At 43.3% G+C, this 13,763-nt stretch overlaps 1 pseudogene; it reads right to left on the reverse strand.

Moving 5' to 3' along the window:
* Window positions 1-11,267: 11,267 nt before the first annotated feature.
* On the reverse strand, window positions 11,268-13,445 carry LOC148844267 (granule-bound starch synthase 2, chloroplastic/amyloplastic pseudogene; annotated as a pseudogene).
* Window positions 13,446-13,763: the final 318 nt, after the last annotated feature.

A 13,763-nucleotide genomic window follows, 5' to 3' on the forward strand; every position in this document is an offset into this window, starting at 1 on the left:
TTCCCACCAAGAAGGATCGAAGGTGTCCGGTTAATCAAGTATCCTGCAATCAAAATACACTCACCCCAGAAATTGATTGGAATATGTGCTTGAAACCTGAGTGCTCTAGCTACATTCAAAATATGACGATGCTTTCTCTCCACACGACCATTTTGTTGTGGTGTCCCAACGCAAGAAGTTTGAAATAAAATTCCTTTCTTGTCAAAATATGACTTCAAGGATTTAAACTCTGTTTCATTGTCACTTCTTACCACCTTAACCTTCTTATTAAATTGTCGTTCAATCATGACACAGAGCCGATTCCGAGTCAAACCCGAGCTCCTATCTGGTTTCCTCCAATCCCGCAACGCTAAGCGAAAACCAGGCGTCGTCGAAGCGGAAGGACCGAGAAGCTTCCTTACGATGACAGCGGGAGTTTGAGCGAACAAAGTAGACTGAAACGTGAACAAACTGTGGAAAGATGGCAGCAAGAGTTCGAGCAACTTAAAACAAACGATGAAAAACCACAGAAGATGCTAGAGTCAATCAGCGAAGCAGTAGAGAATGAAAACCAAGAAGATGGGAAGAAGCCACTAGAGTCAATCAGTGAAGTAGCAGAGAACGAAAACCAAGAAGATGGGAAGAGGCCTACTTTGTGGAGAGTCTAAAAAAATGAAATAAATAACAGAGCACTCCCCTGCCATACTCGCACTTTAGTGTTGGTATCAGAAATCGTCGCCTTTTCTTTATCCATCGACTCAAGGATGCCGAGCAGATTTCCTGGAGCCCTTACTCAGGACTGGGAACCAGTCATCCTACACAAATCCAAGCCCAATGCCCTGGCCCTCTGAGATCCCAAAGTCATGAACCAGGCCTTGCATTCCGGGGCAGCGGTTCAGACAGTGAAGATGTTCGACGCGAGCTTGAATAAGAAACCGGCAACGGTGGTGAACGCGAGGAAACTCGATGAGGTAACAGAGCCTGTGGCGCTGGACAAGGTGTCGACGGAGGTGGGATAGGCGATACAAAAAGCGAGGGGAAGATAAATGCTTCTGATGGAGCTCCTCTAGGAACTGGGACTCAGAGTCGTCGATAATAGGTTGTGGTCGAAACAAGATCTGCAGCCGATAACCGTCGGCCGCGTAGTGAACAGTAATGCTGGCTCTGATACCATGAAAAATTTTGGAAACCTTAGATCCCTCATTTTCATTGATATCTTATGATTTATATACAAATTCGATCATGTCTTTCCTAATCTAAAAGGAAAATGCAGAGCTTTCTAAAACTTCTAAATCCTAACTGTATAGGGTATATACAAATCCGGGATGAGGATGAGGATGAGCCTTCAAATCCAGGATGAAAGCGATGAGTATTGTGAGTGCCCAGCTTGGGAAGGAAAAAATCAAATCGTTTTTGTTCGAGAGCCTTTGTGAAAATGTCGTCAACTTGTTCACCGGTACGGACATAGGAAGGCGCAATGGTGCCGGCTTGCAGCTCATTGCAAATGAAATGACAATCAACTTCAATATGTTTGGTTCCCTCCTAGAAGACAAGGTTTGCGGCAATGTGTAGAGCAACTTGATTGTCACAAAACAACCGTATAGGTTGAGGATGAGATATACCCAAAGACGACAGCAGACCTTTTAGCCACTTCAACTCACAACTGGCAGTAGCCATTGACCGATATTCAGCATCGGCAGAGGAACGGGAGAAAGTATGTTGTTTCTTAGTCTTCCAGGAGATAGGGGAATGTCTGAACATGACAAAATTCCTAGTAGGAGAGCGACGAGTTAGAGGACAACTCGCCTAGTCGGAATCACAATCGGCATACAATTGCATATCACTATCAAAGCGCAAAAGTATTCCTTGACCAGGACGTCCTTTCAGATAACGAATCACACATAATGCCACATCCCAATGATCAACATGAGGACACTACATAGATTGAGCCAGGACATGAATGCAATAACTGAGCTCTGGTCGTGTAATTGTTAAATAAATCAAACGGCCCACAAGACGTCGATATCGTTCAGGGTCATCCGGGAGTTCTCCGTCACCAAGGGCAAGTATATGATTTTCTTTGGCAAAGAAATATCCCCGATAATCTGTGACTCACTTCAATCTCCAAAAAATATTTAAGAACACCCAAGTCCTTCATGTGAAAACACTGGTTCATATACTGTTTAAATTTGTGTATGAACTCCGGGTTATTCCCACCAACGATTAAGTCATCAACATAAACCAGGATGTGCAAGACAACCCCATTCTTGTGATATGTAAATAAGGAATAATCGAAATAGGACTTTTCAAACCAAAAAGTTTTCAAGGCAGCACCTAATTTAGAGAACCAGTTTCGGAGGGCTTGCTGTAGACCATACAACGATTTCCGGAGTTTGCATACCTTTCCAGTTCTGGAGGCCGAAAAACCTAGAGGGGGTTTCATATAGACCTCCTCATGGAGATCACCATGCAAAAAAGTATTGTGGACATCCATCTGATGCAATTCTCAATGTTGGGCTGCAGCAACTGCTAAGAAGGTTCGAATTGTGACCATTTTAGCCACAGGGGCAAAGGTCTCATTGTAATCAAGACCTTCAACTTGAATGTTGCCCAAGACTACCAACCGTGCTTTAAATCTTTCAATGGATCCATCAGAGTTGTACTTGATTTTGTAGACCCATTTACACCCAATTGTCTTTTTTCCAAGTGTGAGGTCTTCCAAGGTCCATGTCCCATTGTCTTCCAAAGCCTGTACCTCTTGAAGCATAGTTTCGCACCACCGAGCATCAGTCATTGCCTTAGAGAAATGAGTAGGTTCTCGGCCCGCAGTAACAACTGCCAAGAAATGTCTGTGTTTCATAGAAAAATTATCATACGCCATATAATGAGTTATGGGATAAGGAGTGCCTGAGGACTGAGATGATGCAGGAGAAACAGCGGAGGGGTCTAAGCGATGAGCTGAGTGTGTGACAAAGTCCTGTAAATAGCTGGGGGTCCACTTTTCTCGATGTCCGCGGCCTAATACCTCCGTGGTGGGCTGAGGAGTAGCTGGAGTTTCATTATCTCTGTAATTTGTATGGCTCCTTGTCTCATCAAGGGGACCTGCCTCCTCATCATTACCCGTGTTCGGTTGTCCTTTTTCATCGGTCGTGTCGCTCCCCCTGACTTTTATATGAGGTGACTCAGATACCATGTTAGGAGGAGTGGCCCAAGGCAACCCAATATTTTCTTTGGCCGCGGGAGGACTGATTACAGAGGGTTAATGTTCCGGAGTGGCAAAGGGAAACTCGGCCTCACTAAACACCACGTCTTGTGAGACGAAGTAATCACCAAACTCAAGGTTGTACAATTTCCACCCCTTTTTCCCAAAAGGGTACCCAACAAAGACACATTTCCTACTCCTAGCGGCAAACCTGTCATGGTCCCTATTACGTAAGAAGCATAAGCAACCAAAATCTCTAAGATGCTTGTAAGAAGGACTTTGTCCAAATAGCATCTCGTAAGGTGTTTTACCACCAAAAAGGGTCAAAGGTGTCTGGTTAATCAAGTATCCTGCAGTCAAAACACACTCACCCTTGAAATTGATCGGAATATATTCTTGAAACCTAAGTGCTTTGGCTACATTCAAAATATGACAACGCTTTCTCTCCACACGACCATTTTGTTGTGGTGTCCCAACATAGGAAGTTTGAAATAAAATTCATTGCTCGTCAAAATATGACTTCAAGGATATATGCTCTGTTCCATTATCACTTATTACCACCTTAACCTTCTTATTAAATTGTCGTTCGATCATGACATAGAAATTTTTGAATGTTCTACCAACTTCACGTTTTTCAGCCAACAAATAAATCCAAACTGCTCGAGATTAATCATCAACAATTGTCAGAAAATTAACCGCACCACAAGATGCAGGTACTCTATAAGCACCCCATAGGTCACAATGAATTAATGCAAAACAATCAGTCACCTTATTGTTGCTTTGAATAAAAACATCTCTAGATTGTTTTGCCTTTAAACAAACATCACAGGTTTTGTTCTTACTATTACTGAGATTAAGAAGTATGCTAACCGTTTGATAAGAAGGGTGTTCTAATCTCCGATGCCACAAATCGCATGACCCAATTCCATCTGTGTGTAAGCTCAAACTAATGCCACACCCTTCAAGACATAGACCCCATCAAGCTGTTCACCCGCACCAATCAGAGTCATCAAGACGTAGTCTTGTATCACACACAACTTATTAGTAAACGTCAGAATATAATCTGTGTCACGAAGTAACCAACCTACTGACAATAAATTACAATTAAGTTTTGGGACATATAATATGTGCAGCAATTTAAAATTATTTCCAAGTTCAACGGTGCCTTATTTCACAGCCTCGGTGTGCGGACAGTTGGGTAAACTAATAGGACAAGGTGCAACATCATAGGTGTCGATGAGCACATTTAAATTCCCTATCATGTGATGTGACACCCCAGAGTTAACAATCCATTCAGTGGATTAAGTCTTACCAGAGAGTTTTTCATTAGTCTTGGTTTTGTAAGCATCAAGCATGCTTACAAGAGTTTGCCATTGCTCGTCATTAAGCCAGTTCAGTCCGGTCCTGTCTCCGTCAGTTACAGCCGCATTAGCAGCCACCTCACGCCCTGCCGATGATTGAGCAGCATGAGTTTTCGCTGAACCTTGGTTACATCCGCTAGAGGGTCCACCCCCTTTTCCTCGACCTGCTCCATGCCCGGTCGACGTACAACGGGGTCTATCTCCCCACCATTCAGACTTACTTGAGCTTTCACCATTCCTTTCGTTGTTGGCAACCATGGTAACTGGTTAGCAAGATTCGTCCGAGCTGCTTGATTATTGCAAGAAACACGTAGATGGACGATCCTAATGACTCACGAAGAAATAAGAACAAGTGAGCCCGCCAATTCCGAGTCAAACCCGAGCTCCTGCTTGGTTTCTTCTGATCCCGCAACGCCGAGCGAAAACTAGACATCGTCAAAGCGGAAGGACCGAGAAGCTTCCTTATGATGGCAGCGAGAGTTCGAGCGAACACAGTAGATTGAAACCTGAACAAACTGTGGAAAGCTGGTAGCGGGAGTTCGCGCGACTTAAAACAAACAAAGAAAAACAACAGAAGATGCCTGAGTCAATCAGCGAAGCAGCAGAGAACGAAAACCAAGAAGATGGGAAGAAGACACCAGAGTCAATCAATGAAGTAGCAAAGAACAAAATCCAAGAAGATGGGAAGAGGCGTACTCTGTGGAGAGTCTAAAAAAATGAAATAAATAACAGAGCACTCCCCTGCCTCACTCGCACTTTAGTGCTGGTATTAGAAATCGTCGTCTTCTCTTTATCCATCGACTCAAGGATGCCGAGTAGATTTCTTGGAGCCCTTACTCAGGACTGGGATCCAGTCGTCCTGCACAAATCCAAGCCCAATGCCCTAGCCCTCTGAGATTCCAAAGTCGTGAACCAGGCCTTGCATTCCGGGGCAGTGGCTCAGATGGTGAAGAAGTTCGACGTGGGCTCGAATAAGAAACCGGCGACGGTGGTGAACGCGAGGAAACTCAACGAAGGAATAGAGCATGCGGCGCTCGACAAGGTGTCAACGGAGGTGAGACAGGCGATACAAAAAGCAAGGGGGAAGATAAATGCTTCGGATGGAGCTCCTCCAGGAACTGGGACTCAGAGTCATCGATAATAGGCTGTGGTCGAAACAAGATCTGCAGCCGATAACCGTTGGTCGCACAGCGAACAGTAATACTGGCTTTGATACCATGAAAAATTTCAGAAGCCTTAGATCCCCCGTTTTCATTGATTTCTTATAATATATATACAAATTCGATCCTACCTTTTCTAATCTAAAAAAGAAATACAGAGCTTTCTAAAACTTCTAAATCCTAACTATACAGGGAATATACAAATCCGAGATGAGGATGAGGATAAACCTTTAAATCCTTGAAAAAAATTCACCTTATAGAATGCCCCATAGACTTTTATAACTGAATTAAGATATGTCGCCATGCTCATGGATTGCTAGAAATTTGCTACCCTCCAATGTATATTCGGTGTAGCATCTTTATGTAGCATCTTCATCACTTAACTCACCCCGAAAAATAGTGGTGACCAACACAAAATATTTGTCAACCCTGAAAGCAGCAGTTCTCACCATCACCTTGCTTTCATCTTTTACCATTAATTATCTAAACTCACGTCATTATTGAAGATGCAACGAAAATAATTAATTCTCTTCTGTTATTAATTAATTAATACTTCACTACAGATGAGGCCTGACGAAATCCAATTGGTGAAAGCCTGACGAATACAAACAAGGCAGTACTACATTCACCATTCAACCACCAGCCCACAGATCTAAATCCACTGCTGCTGCTCAAAATTTAGAAAAAAACAAATATATTATAATAAAACACACTGGACTATATCAACTCTTTAACAGTAGCACCATTGCTAGAGTACGTTACCCAATGTTTTCTTTTTTCTTTTTTTTTTTTCAATTTGCCAACTTTCTTTATAGCATTAGTATGCAATAATGCCCATCATTAGCTAATAATGTGCTTTATCTTAATTTAACACGCTCAATTCAGCGTGCTCACCCGAGCGTGCCTAGCTACTAGATAACATGTACTTGATCTGACGACTTTATTCGATAACAAATCACTTTTGCTACCGGATATATATATTGAAGTTACTGTTGCTAACCAGGCATTGATCGTGTAGTAGCTCCTTCATGGAACGTGATGGTGATACCCGCTGGTTGACGCAATCATAATTACTTATCTTGTGTCTGGAGAATTCATAACTGTTAGGATTAAGTTCTGAATTACCGATTAATTAGTATGACAAACAAAAAAATAATTGAGAAATATGTGAATTATAAAGCAAATAATAAGAGCAAAAGAAAGGTAAAGATGACACTAAATTTACGTGATTCGGTCAAAGAGATCTACATCGACGGGAAAAGAAAGAAAAAACTTGTTTATTCATGTACTTGATGAGAGAACTACAAACTGAACACCTTACTAGTGCTGAAATGCCTTTAACAAAGCCTTGAAGCACTCAAAAGTATAGATGACTGCTTTGATCTGGTGTGAGAGAACCCTTAATGGCAGCAGTGAAGAAGAAAACCGATCCCAAACAGAATAGGAGCAGATCTTGTCGGAAGATGGCGATGGAGTTCTTCCAATCTCTTCAGCTTTCTAATGCTCTCTCTCCATCCTTCTACTACTCACTGGAAGCTCCCCTTTTATATAAGAAAATAGGGAACATGCCCCCTAGAATTTTGGCGAAAAAATGGAGGGGCAGAATTTGAGGAATCGAAATAAATGGAGCAGTTTTTGGTGGAGTCGAAATGGTAGAGCAGTAACTGTGGCTGTTGAAATCTCAGCAGCCACACCAAACATCAACAATCTCCACCTTGGCGAGAACTCAAACAACAAATCTCCCTCTCCAAATGCTCCAAGGGCATCAAGCATCAAATGAAACAAGACCCACCAAGTTGATGCAAGCATCGAACTTGGATGATGGTAATGGCTTTGTCAACATATCTACAGGATTCTCAGCGGAAGCTATTTTGTTGACCAAAACACAACCATCCTCAACAATATCACGAACAAAGTGATAACGCACATCAATGTGCTTGGTTCTCTCATGAAACATCTGGTCATGAATCAGATGTATGGCACTCTGACTGTCACAATAGATCATTGTAGCCTCCTGACTACCTGTGAGTACACCAACCAGATTTCGCAACCATAAAACTTCCTTAGCAACATCAGCCACCGCCATATACTCAGCTTCAGTCGTAGACAAAGCAACAGTCAACTGAAGTGAAGCTTTCCAGCTAACAGAGGTACTACCCAAAGTGAAACAATAACCAGTGAGAGATCTCCTCCGATCAAGATCTCTAGTATAATCAGAATCACAATAATCGACAAGTTTCTTTGTGGATCTTCCAAACTCAAGGCAGAAATCAGATGTACCTCTCAAATACCTAAGTATCCACTTCATGGCTTCCCAATGAGCCTTCCCCGGACAGGACATATAACGGCTCACAACACTGACTGCCTGAGCAATATCTAGACGCAAACATGCCATAGCATACATGATGCTACCAACATCACTAAAGGCACACGAGCCATATATACCTTCTCTTCATTAGACTTCAGTGACTGCTTCGCCAACAACTTGAAGTGAGCTGCTAGAGGAGTGGAGATAGGTTTGGCATCTGACATGCCAAAATGATCAAGAACTTTCTCAATATAGTTATGTTGATTGAGAAACAATTTCTCGTTCTCATGATCACGAATAATCTTTATACCCAAAATTTTCTTCGCTGGACCCAGATTCTTCATCTCGAACTCACTATTCAGAAGAGACTTTAACTTCACAATTTCAAACTTATTCTTAGAAGCAATGAGCATGTCGTCAACATATAATAACAAATAAGCGAAGAAATCATCAGAGAGTTTCCTAAAATAAACACAACTGTCAAAGGCACTCCTGGAATAACCACTAGAAGTCATAAAAGCGTCAAAGCGCTTATACCACTGCCTTGGACATTGCTTAAGGCCATACAAAGACTTATTCAACAAGCAAATGTGGTCTTCATTTCCTTCCACAACAAAACCATCTGGTTGTTTCATATAAATCTTCTCTTTCAAATCACCATGCAAGAATGTAGTTTTAACATCTAATTGCTCTAATTTCATGTCATGCATAGCTACCAAAGCAAGCAAGGTACGAATAGAAGAATGCTTAATAATAGGGGAGAAGACTTCAGTATAGTCAATACCTACAACTTGACTGAAACCCTGTGCCACTAACCTTGCTTTGTGTCGAGCATCCTCAACACCAGGAATACCCTCCTTAGTCTTATAGACCCACTTGCACCCAACAATTTTCATCTTTGGTGGTGGTTATACAAGCTCCCATGTGCCATTCTTTTCGAGAGATGCAATCTCCTCTTCCATGGCAACTAACCACTTACCACTATTTGGACTAGATATGGCTTCAATGTAAGTGGTCGGGTCAGTAGTGTTATCTACCTCACAAGCGATGGTCAATGCATAAGACACACAATCCTCAAATCTGCTTGGTGGTCTTATCTGTCGCCTCGGTCTATCTTTGGCAAACGTGTGTGACTCCTGACTAGGATGAACATCATCCGATGTGACCGGCTCATTTGAAATAGACTGAGAAGGCTGTGAAGATGGATTGGGCTCCACCTCCACCTGCATCTGGTCATCCTGTGATGTACCTGAATCACCAACAACAGAATCCTCCTTCCTTGGAGATAACATGTGTGATTCATCAAATATAACATCACGGCTAATAATAATTTTCTTGCTCGAAGGACAATACAACTTGTAACGCTTTACACCAGAGCCATAGCCCACAAAGATACATTTCCTGGCTCTAGGTTCTAACTTTCCATCGTTAACATGAGTATAAGCAGGACAACCAAAAATTCTTGACCAAATCTCAAATGGAGTCTTAGCCTTGAGAGCTGAATGCAGAGATTGATTCACCAAATAGGCTGTCGTGGAAACTGCCTCGGCCCAAAAGGACTTATCCAAACTTGCATTGGACAACATGCAACAAGCCCTTTCCAAGAGTGTGTAGCTCATCCGCTCTACCACACTGTTCTGTTGTGGTCGATCAACACAGGTGCGGTGTCTAACGATACCTTCCTTCAAACAATAATTTGTAAAGTCAGACTCACAAAACTCGAGCCCATTATCAGTTCTCAACCTTTTAATTTGCCTCCCTATCTACTTCTCGATCATAGTTTTTCATTGCAAGAAGACTTCAAACACATCATTTTTATTCTTGAGAAAATACACCCATACCTTTCTGGAGAAATCATCAATGAATGTTAGAAGATAATTTGCTCCACCCTTCGAAGAAACACGAGAAAGGCCCCATAAATCTGAATGGATGTAATCAAGTGTACCTTTGGTCCAATGTATCCCTTTGACAAAGCTAACATTTTTGTGTTTACCAAACACACAATATTCATAGAATTCAAGAGTACCTGTGACATGCCCACAAAATAAACCCCACTTACTCAAAGAAGTCATCCCTTTCTCGCTCATATGTCCGAGCCTCATATGCCACATCTTTGTAAGATCTTCCTCGAGCATGGATGACGGGACCAAAGTAGAAGATTCTATCATAGTACTTCCCTGCAATACAAATAATCTTCCAACCTTGTTAGCTTTCATAACTACCAAAGCACCTTTGGTTACCTTAAGAACTCCACCTTCAGTTGAATATTTGCAACCCCTAGAGTCGAGTGTACCCAAAGAAATCAAGTTATTATTCAGATCAGGAACATGACGAACTTCATTTAATGTCCTCACAATACCATCATGCATACGCACTCAGACGGTCCTTTTACCGACAACCTTGCAAGCTGCGTTGTTGCCCATCAAAACAACTCCACCATCAAAATTCTCATAAGTGGAGAATGCACTTTTGTCGGGACACATGTGGTAAGAACATCTTGAGTCCATAATCCATTCTGAACCCTTCCTTGCAACTGCATCTGCAATTAGCAGAATATCATTCTCTGACTCATCCGTCGCAACACTTGCTTCGGCTTGAGGATCTTTCTTTGTGTCACCACTTGCCTGATGTTTTTGCTTATTTTGCAACTTGAAACATTCAACCTTAACATGACCGTTCTTTTTGCAGTAGTTGCAAGTCAAATTATGATGCTTTGACTTAGACCGACCCTTTGACTTACTGCTGCCACTTCTTTCAGATGGCCTGCCATGAACAATGAGACCCTCGGTTGTAGAGTTACTTGGGTTATTGCTCAGTTGATTATCAATCAGTTCGCGTTGTAACAATGCATTCTTTACATCTTCAACTGTAATCTCCTCATGCCCATACTATAAGGTCTCTCTAAAATGCTTATATGATGCAGGTAAAGAACATAAAAGAGTGATAGCCAGATCTTCATCATCAATTACAACATCAATATTTTGTAGATCCATGACAATCAAGAAAAACTCATCAAGATAGGTTTTAATCAGTTACCTTTCTGAACACGAAGGTCTTTAAGTCTGCTTTTCAACAGAAGTCGATTGGTGACTGTTATGGTCCAACATGTAGGATCTCGTCACGGGTTGGTCCACGGGGAGAAAGCCCTGCTTTCCCTTGCGCCCCTTGCATGCAGACCCTATTGTGAAAACTGAATGGGTGATTTGTCCAAGAGACCACCCGAACTCTCCTTACTCTTTTCTTGACTAGAAAACTGAATGCTTTTATTTCAATCCGTGGCTCCTTAAATAGGAGATTACAGAAGGAAATTCCTAATTAAACTCAAACTCCAACTTGAACTCAAACTCCCAATTACTTACTCCTAATGGTTACACAACTCTTACTTAAGATAAAGATAAGGATAAGATAAGATAAGGGATAAGGGATAAGATAGGGATAAGGGATAAGGGATAAGGAATAAGATAGGGATAAGGGATAAGGAATGGTGTAGCTGGCGACGAGTTGGCAAGCAAAGCTGATGTGGTAAGATAAGTGTGGACCCACCTTGATGAGCTGTCACGTGGGCCCCTCCCTACTATTGCTACCGGGCGGTGCACGCGTCTCGCGATGCTGCTGTAGTGCGGTGCGTGTTGTTGCCGTGTGGTGCGTGCTGTTGCGCTGCCGGGCGGTGCGTGTTGCACGCTGTCGGGCGGTGCGTACTGCGCACAGCCGGGCGGTGCTTGTTGCGCGCTGTCGGACGGTGCGTGCTGTGCGCTGTCGGGCGGTGCGTGCTGCTGTGCGGCGCTGCCGGGCGGTGTCTGCTGCTGTGCGGCCTGCTGTGCGTGCTGCTGCCTATGGCTGCGCTGCAGTGCGCTGCCGATCGGTGTGTCCATAACATCACACCCCTCCTAGACAACGAGCTTGTCCTCAAGCTCGAATTCCGGATACGTGGCTTGGAACTCTACCAATTGATTAAACGGCTGCACACTATCTCTAAGTCCCCAATAGTAGGAACAACAGGGATTGCCCCGTAGCTTAGTGCATAAGGCTGGTTCCGTCCACATGGCTCAAATCTAGAAGGCATGAGGAGGATGTCTACACCAGCAATTATTCAATAGCCCATTTTCATAGAGAAACCAACCCAACCCCTGGCTTTGTCATGGTGTTGACGCTTAGAATGTTTGAGAAGCTGTTCCCAGTCAGGTCTTCCAGTGACCAACATGACTAGTTGCACTTCCGGGTCCACCATCCAAGGAATGGACTCAGCAATGAGATCAACACCCTTCTGATGGTCAAGCCTGCCAATGACCCTAATCAGAGGAACATTCTCTCGAAGAGGAAGACCAATCTCCCTTTGTAGAGCTGCTTTGCATTGAGGCTTGCCAGTCTGAAGAGTCTCCACAGAGTAATTGGTGTAGCCATCCAATGCCAGGTAAACATCTAACTGTGGGTTCCCTTCGTTTGCATCAATCCCATTCATGATGCCCTTCAGCTTCCAATCACACTCATTTATTATTGGGTGCAGACCCCAGCCACCTTCTTTAGTTTTCAGCTCCCAGGCGTAACCATGGCTTACAGTGACTCCACGATCTGCTGTTTTCAGGCCATCTGCAAGGACATTGAAGTGTTCCCCACCTCCTGGGTCATGTAGTTTGAAGTAGTTTTGTGGAAGATCCACATAACGAAAACCGCATACTAGACCACGACCCCGGTGTGCTATGTTGTGGATCACAGGGACACACCGGGTATACTTACAGAAGAGAACCTCTAGAGCACCCTTCCCAAAGAGAACCATGCGTTTTAAAATATCCTCTCGGTCTCCCCCATATATATTTTTCTCAATATTGCAAAACATAGGGCTGTCCATGAACACAAAATCCATGCCATCAATATAAGCTTGAAAGAAAGTTACCTCCATATCCTGCCCATCCAGCTTATATCTCTTGCGCACTCCTATTTCTTGGGCTTCTGCATAGTTACCATACCGTGGTGCCACAACCATAACTCTATGTCCACGCTAAGCCAAAGCCTTCGGTAAAGCCCCGGCAACGTCGCCAAGCCCACTTGTCTTCGACAAAGGAGCACATTCTGCAGGTGCCAATATAATGTTCGTGACATTGTCCCCGACCAAAGGAGGAGACCTTATAGTTTCATCCTCTGTGTGCTGATCCTTGGGAATAACTGCGGTTGTAGGGGTAGTGGTCTACTATTCGCTGGATGCCTCTGCCCAGTCCGGACGACGACTGTTTGTGTTGGTGATTCCCTCAGAACTAATCTCTTTGTTGGAGAGGAATGCTTCCAAGCGGTGTCGTAGCTCTCAGACATCTTCCTTGACTTCACGAACCTCCATGCTGGTTTCTGCTAGCCTATGTTCCAGTTCGTTGACCTTGGATGATAGCTGCTCCATATCGCTCGTGACGTTTAGTTCTGATACCAAATGTTATGGTGCCGCGCATAGGATCTCGACACGGGTTGGTCCACGGGGAGAAAGCCCTGCTTTCCCTTGTGCCTTCCCTTGCGTGCAGACCCTATTGCGGAAACTGAATGGGTGATTTGTCCAAGAGACCACCCGAACTCTCCTTACTCTTTTCTCGACTGAAAAACTGAATGCCTTTATTTCAATTCGTGGCTTCTTAAATAGGAGATTACAGAAGGAAATTCCTAATTAAACTCAAACTCAAACTTGAACTCAAACTCCCAATTACCTACTCCTAATGGTAACACAACTCTTACTTAAGATAAGGATAAGGATAAAATAAGATAAGGGATAAGGG

Source organism: Nelumbo lutea, chromosome 8 (assembly GCF_056320005.1).
Source record: "Nelumbo lutea isolate HS-2025 chromosome 8, American lotus-T2T, whole genome shotgun sequence".
NCBI classification, from domain to species: domain Eukaryota; kingdom Viridiplantae; phylum Streptophyta; class Magnoliopsida; order Proteales; family Nelumbonaceae; genus Nelumbo; species Nelumbo lutea.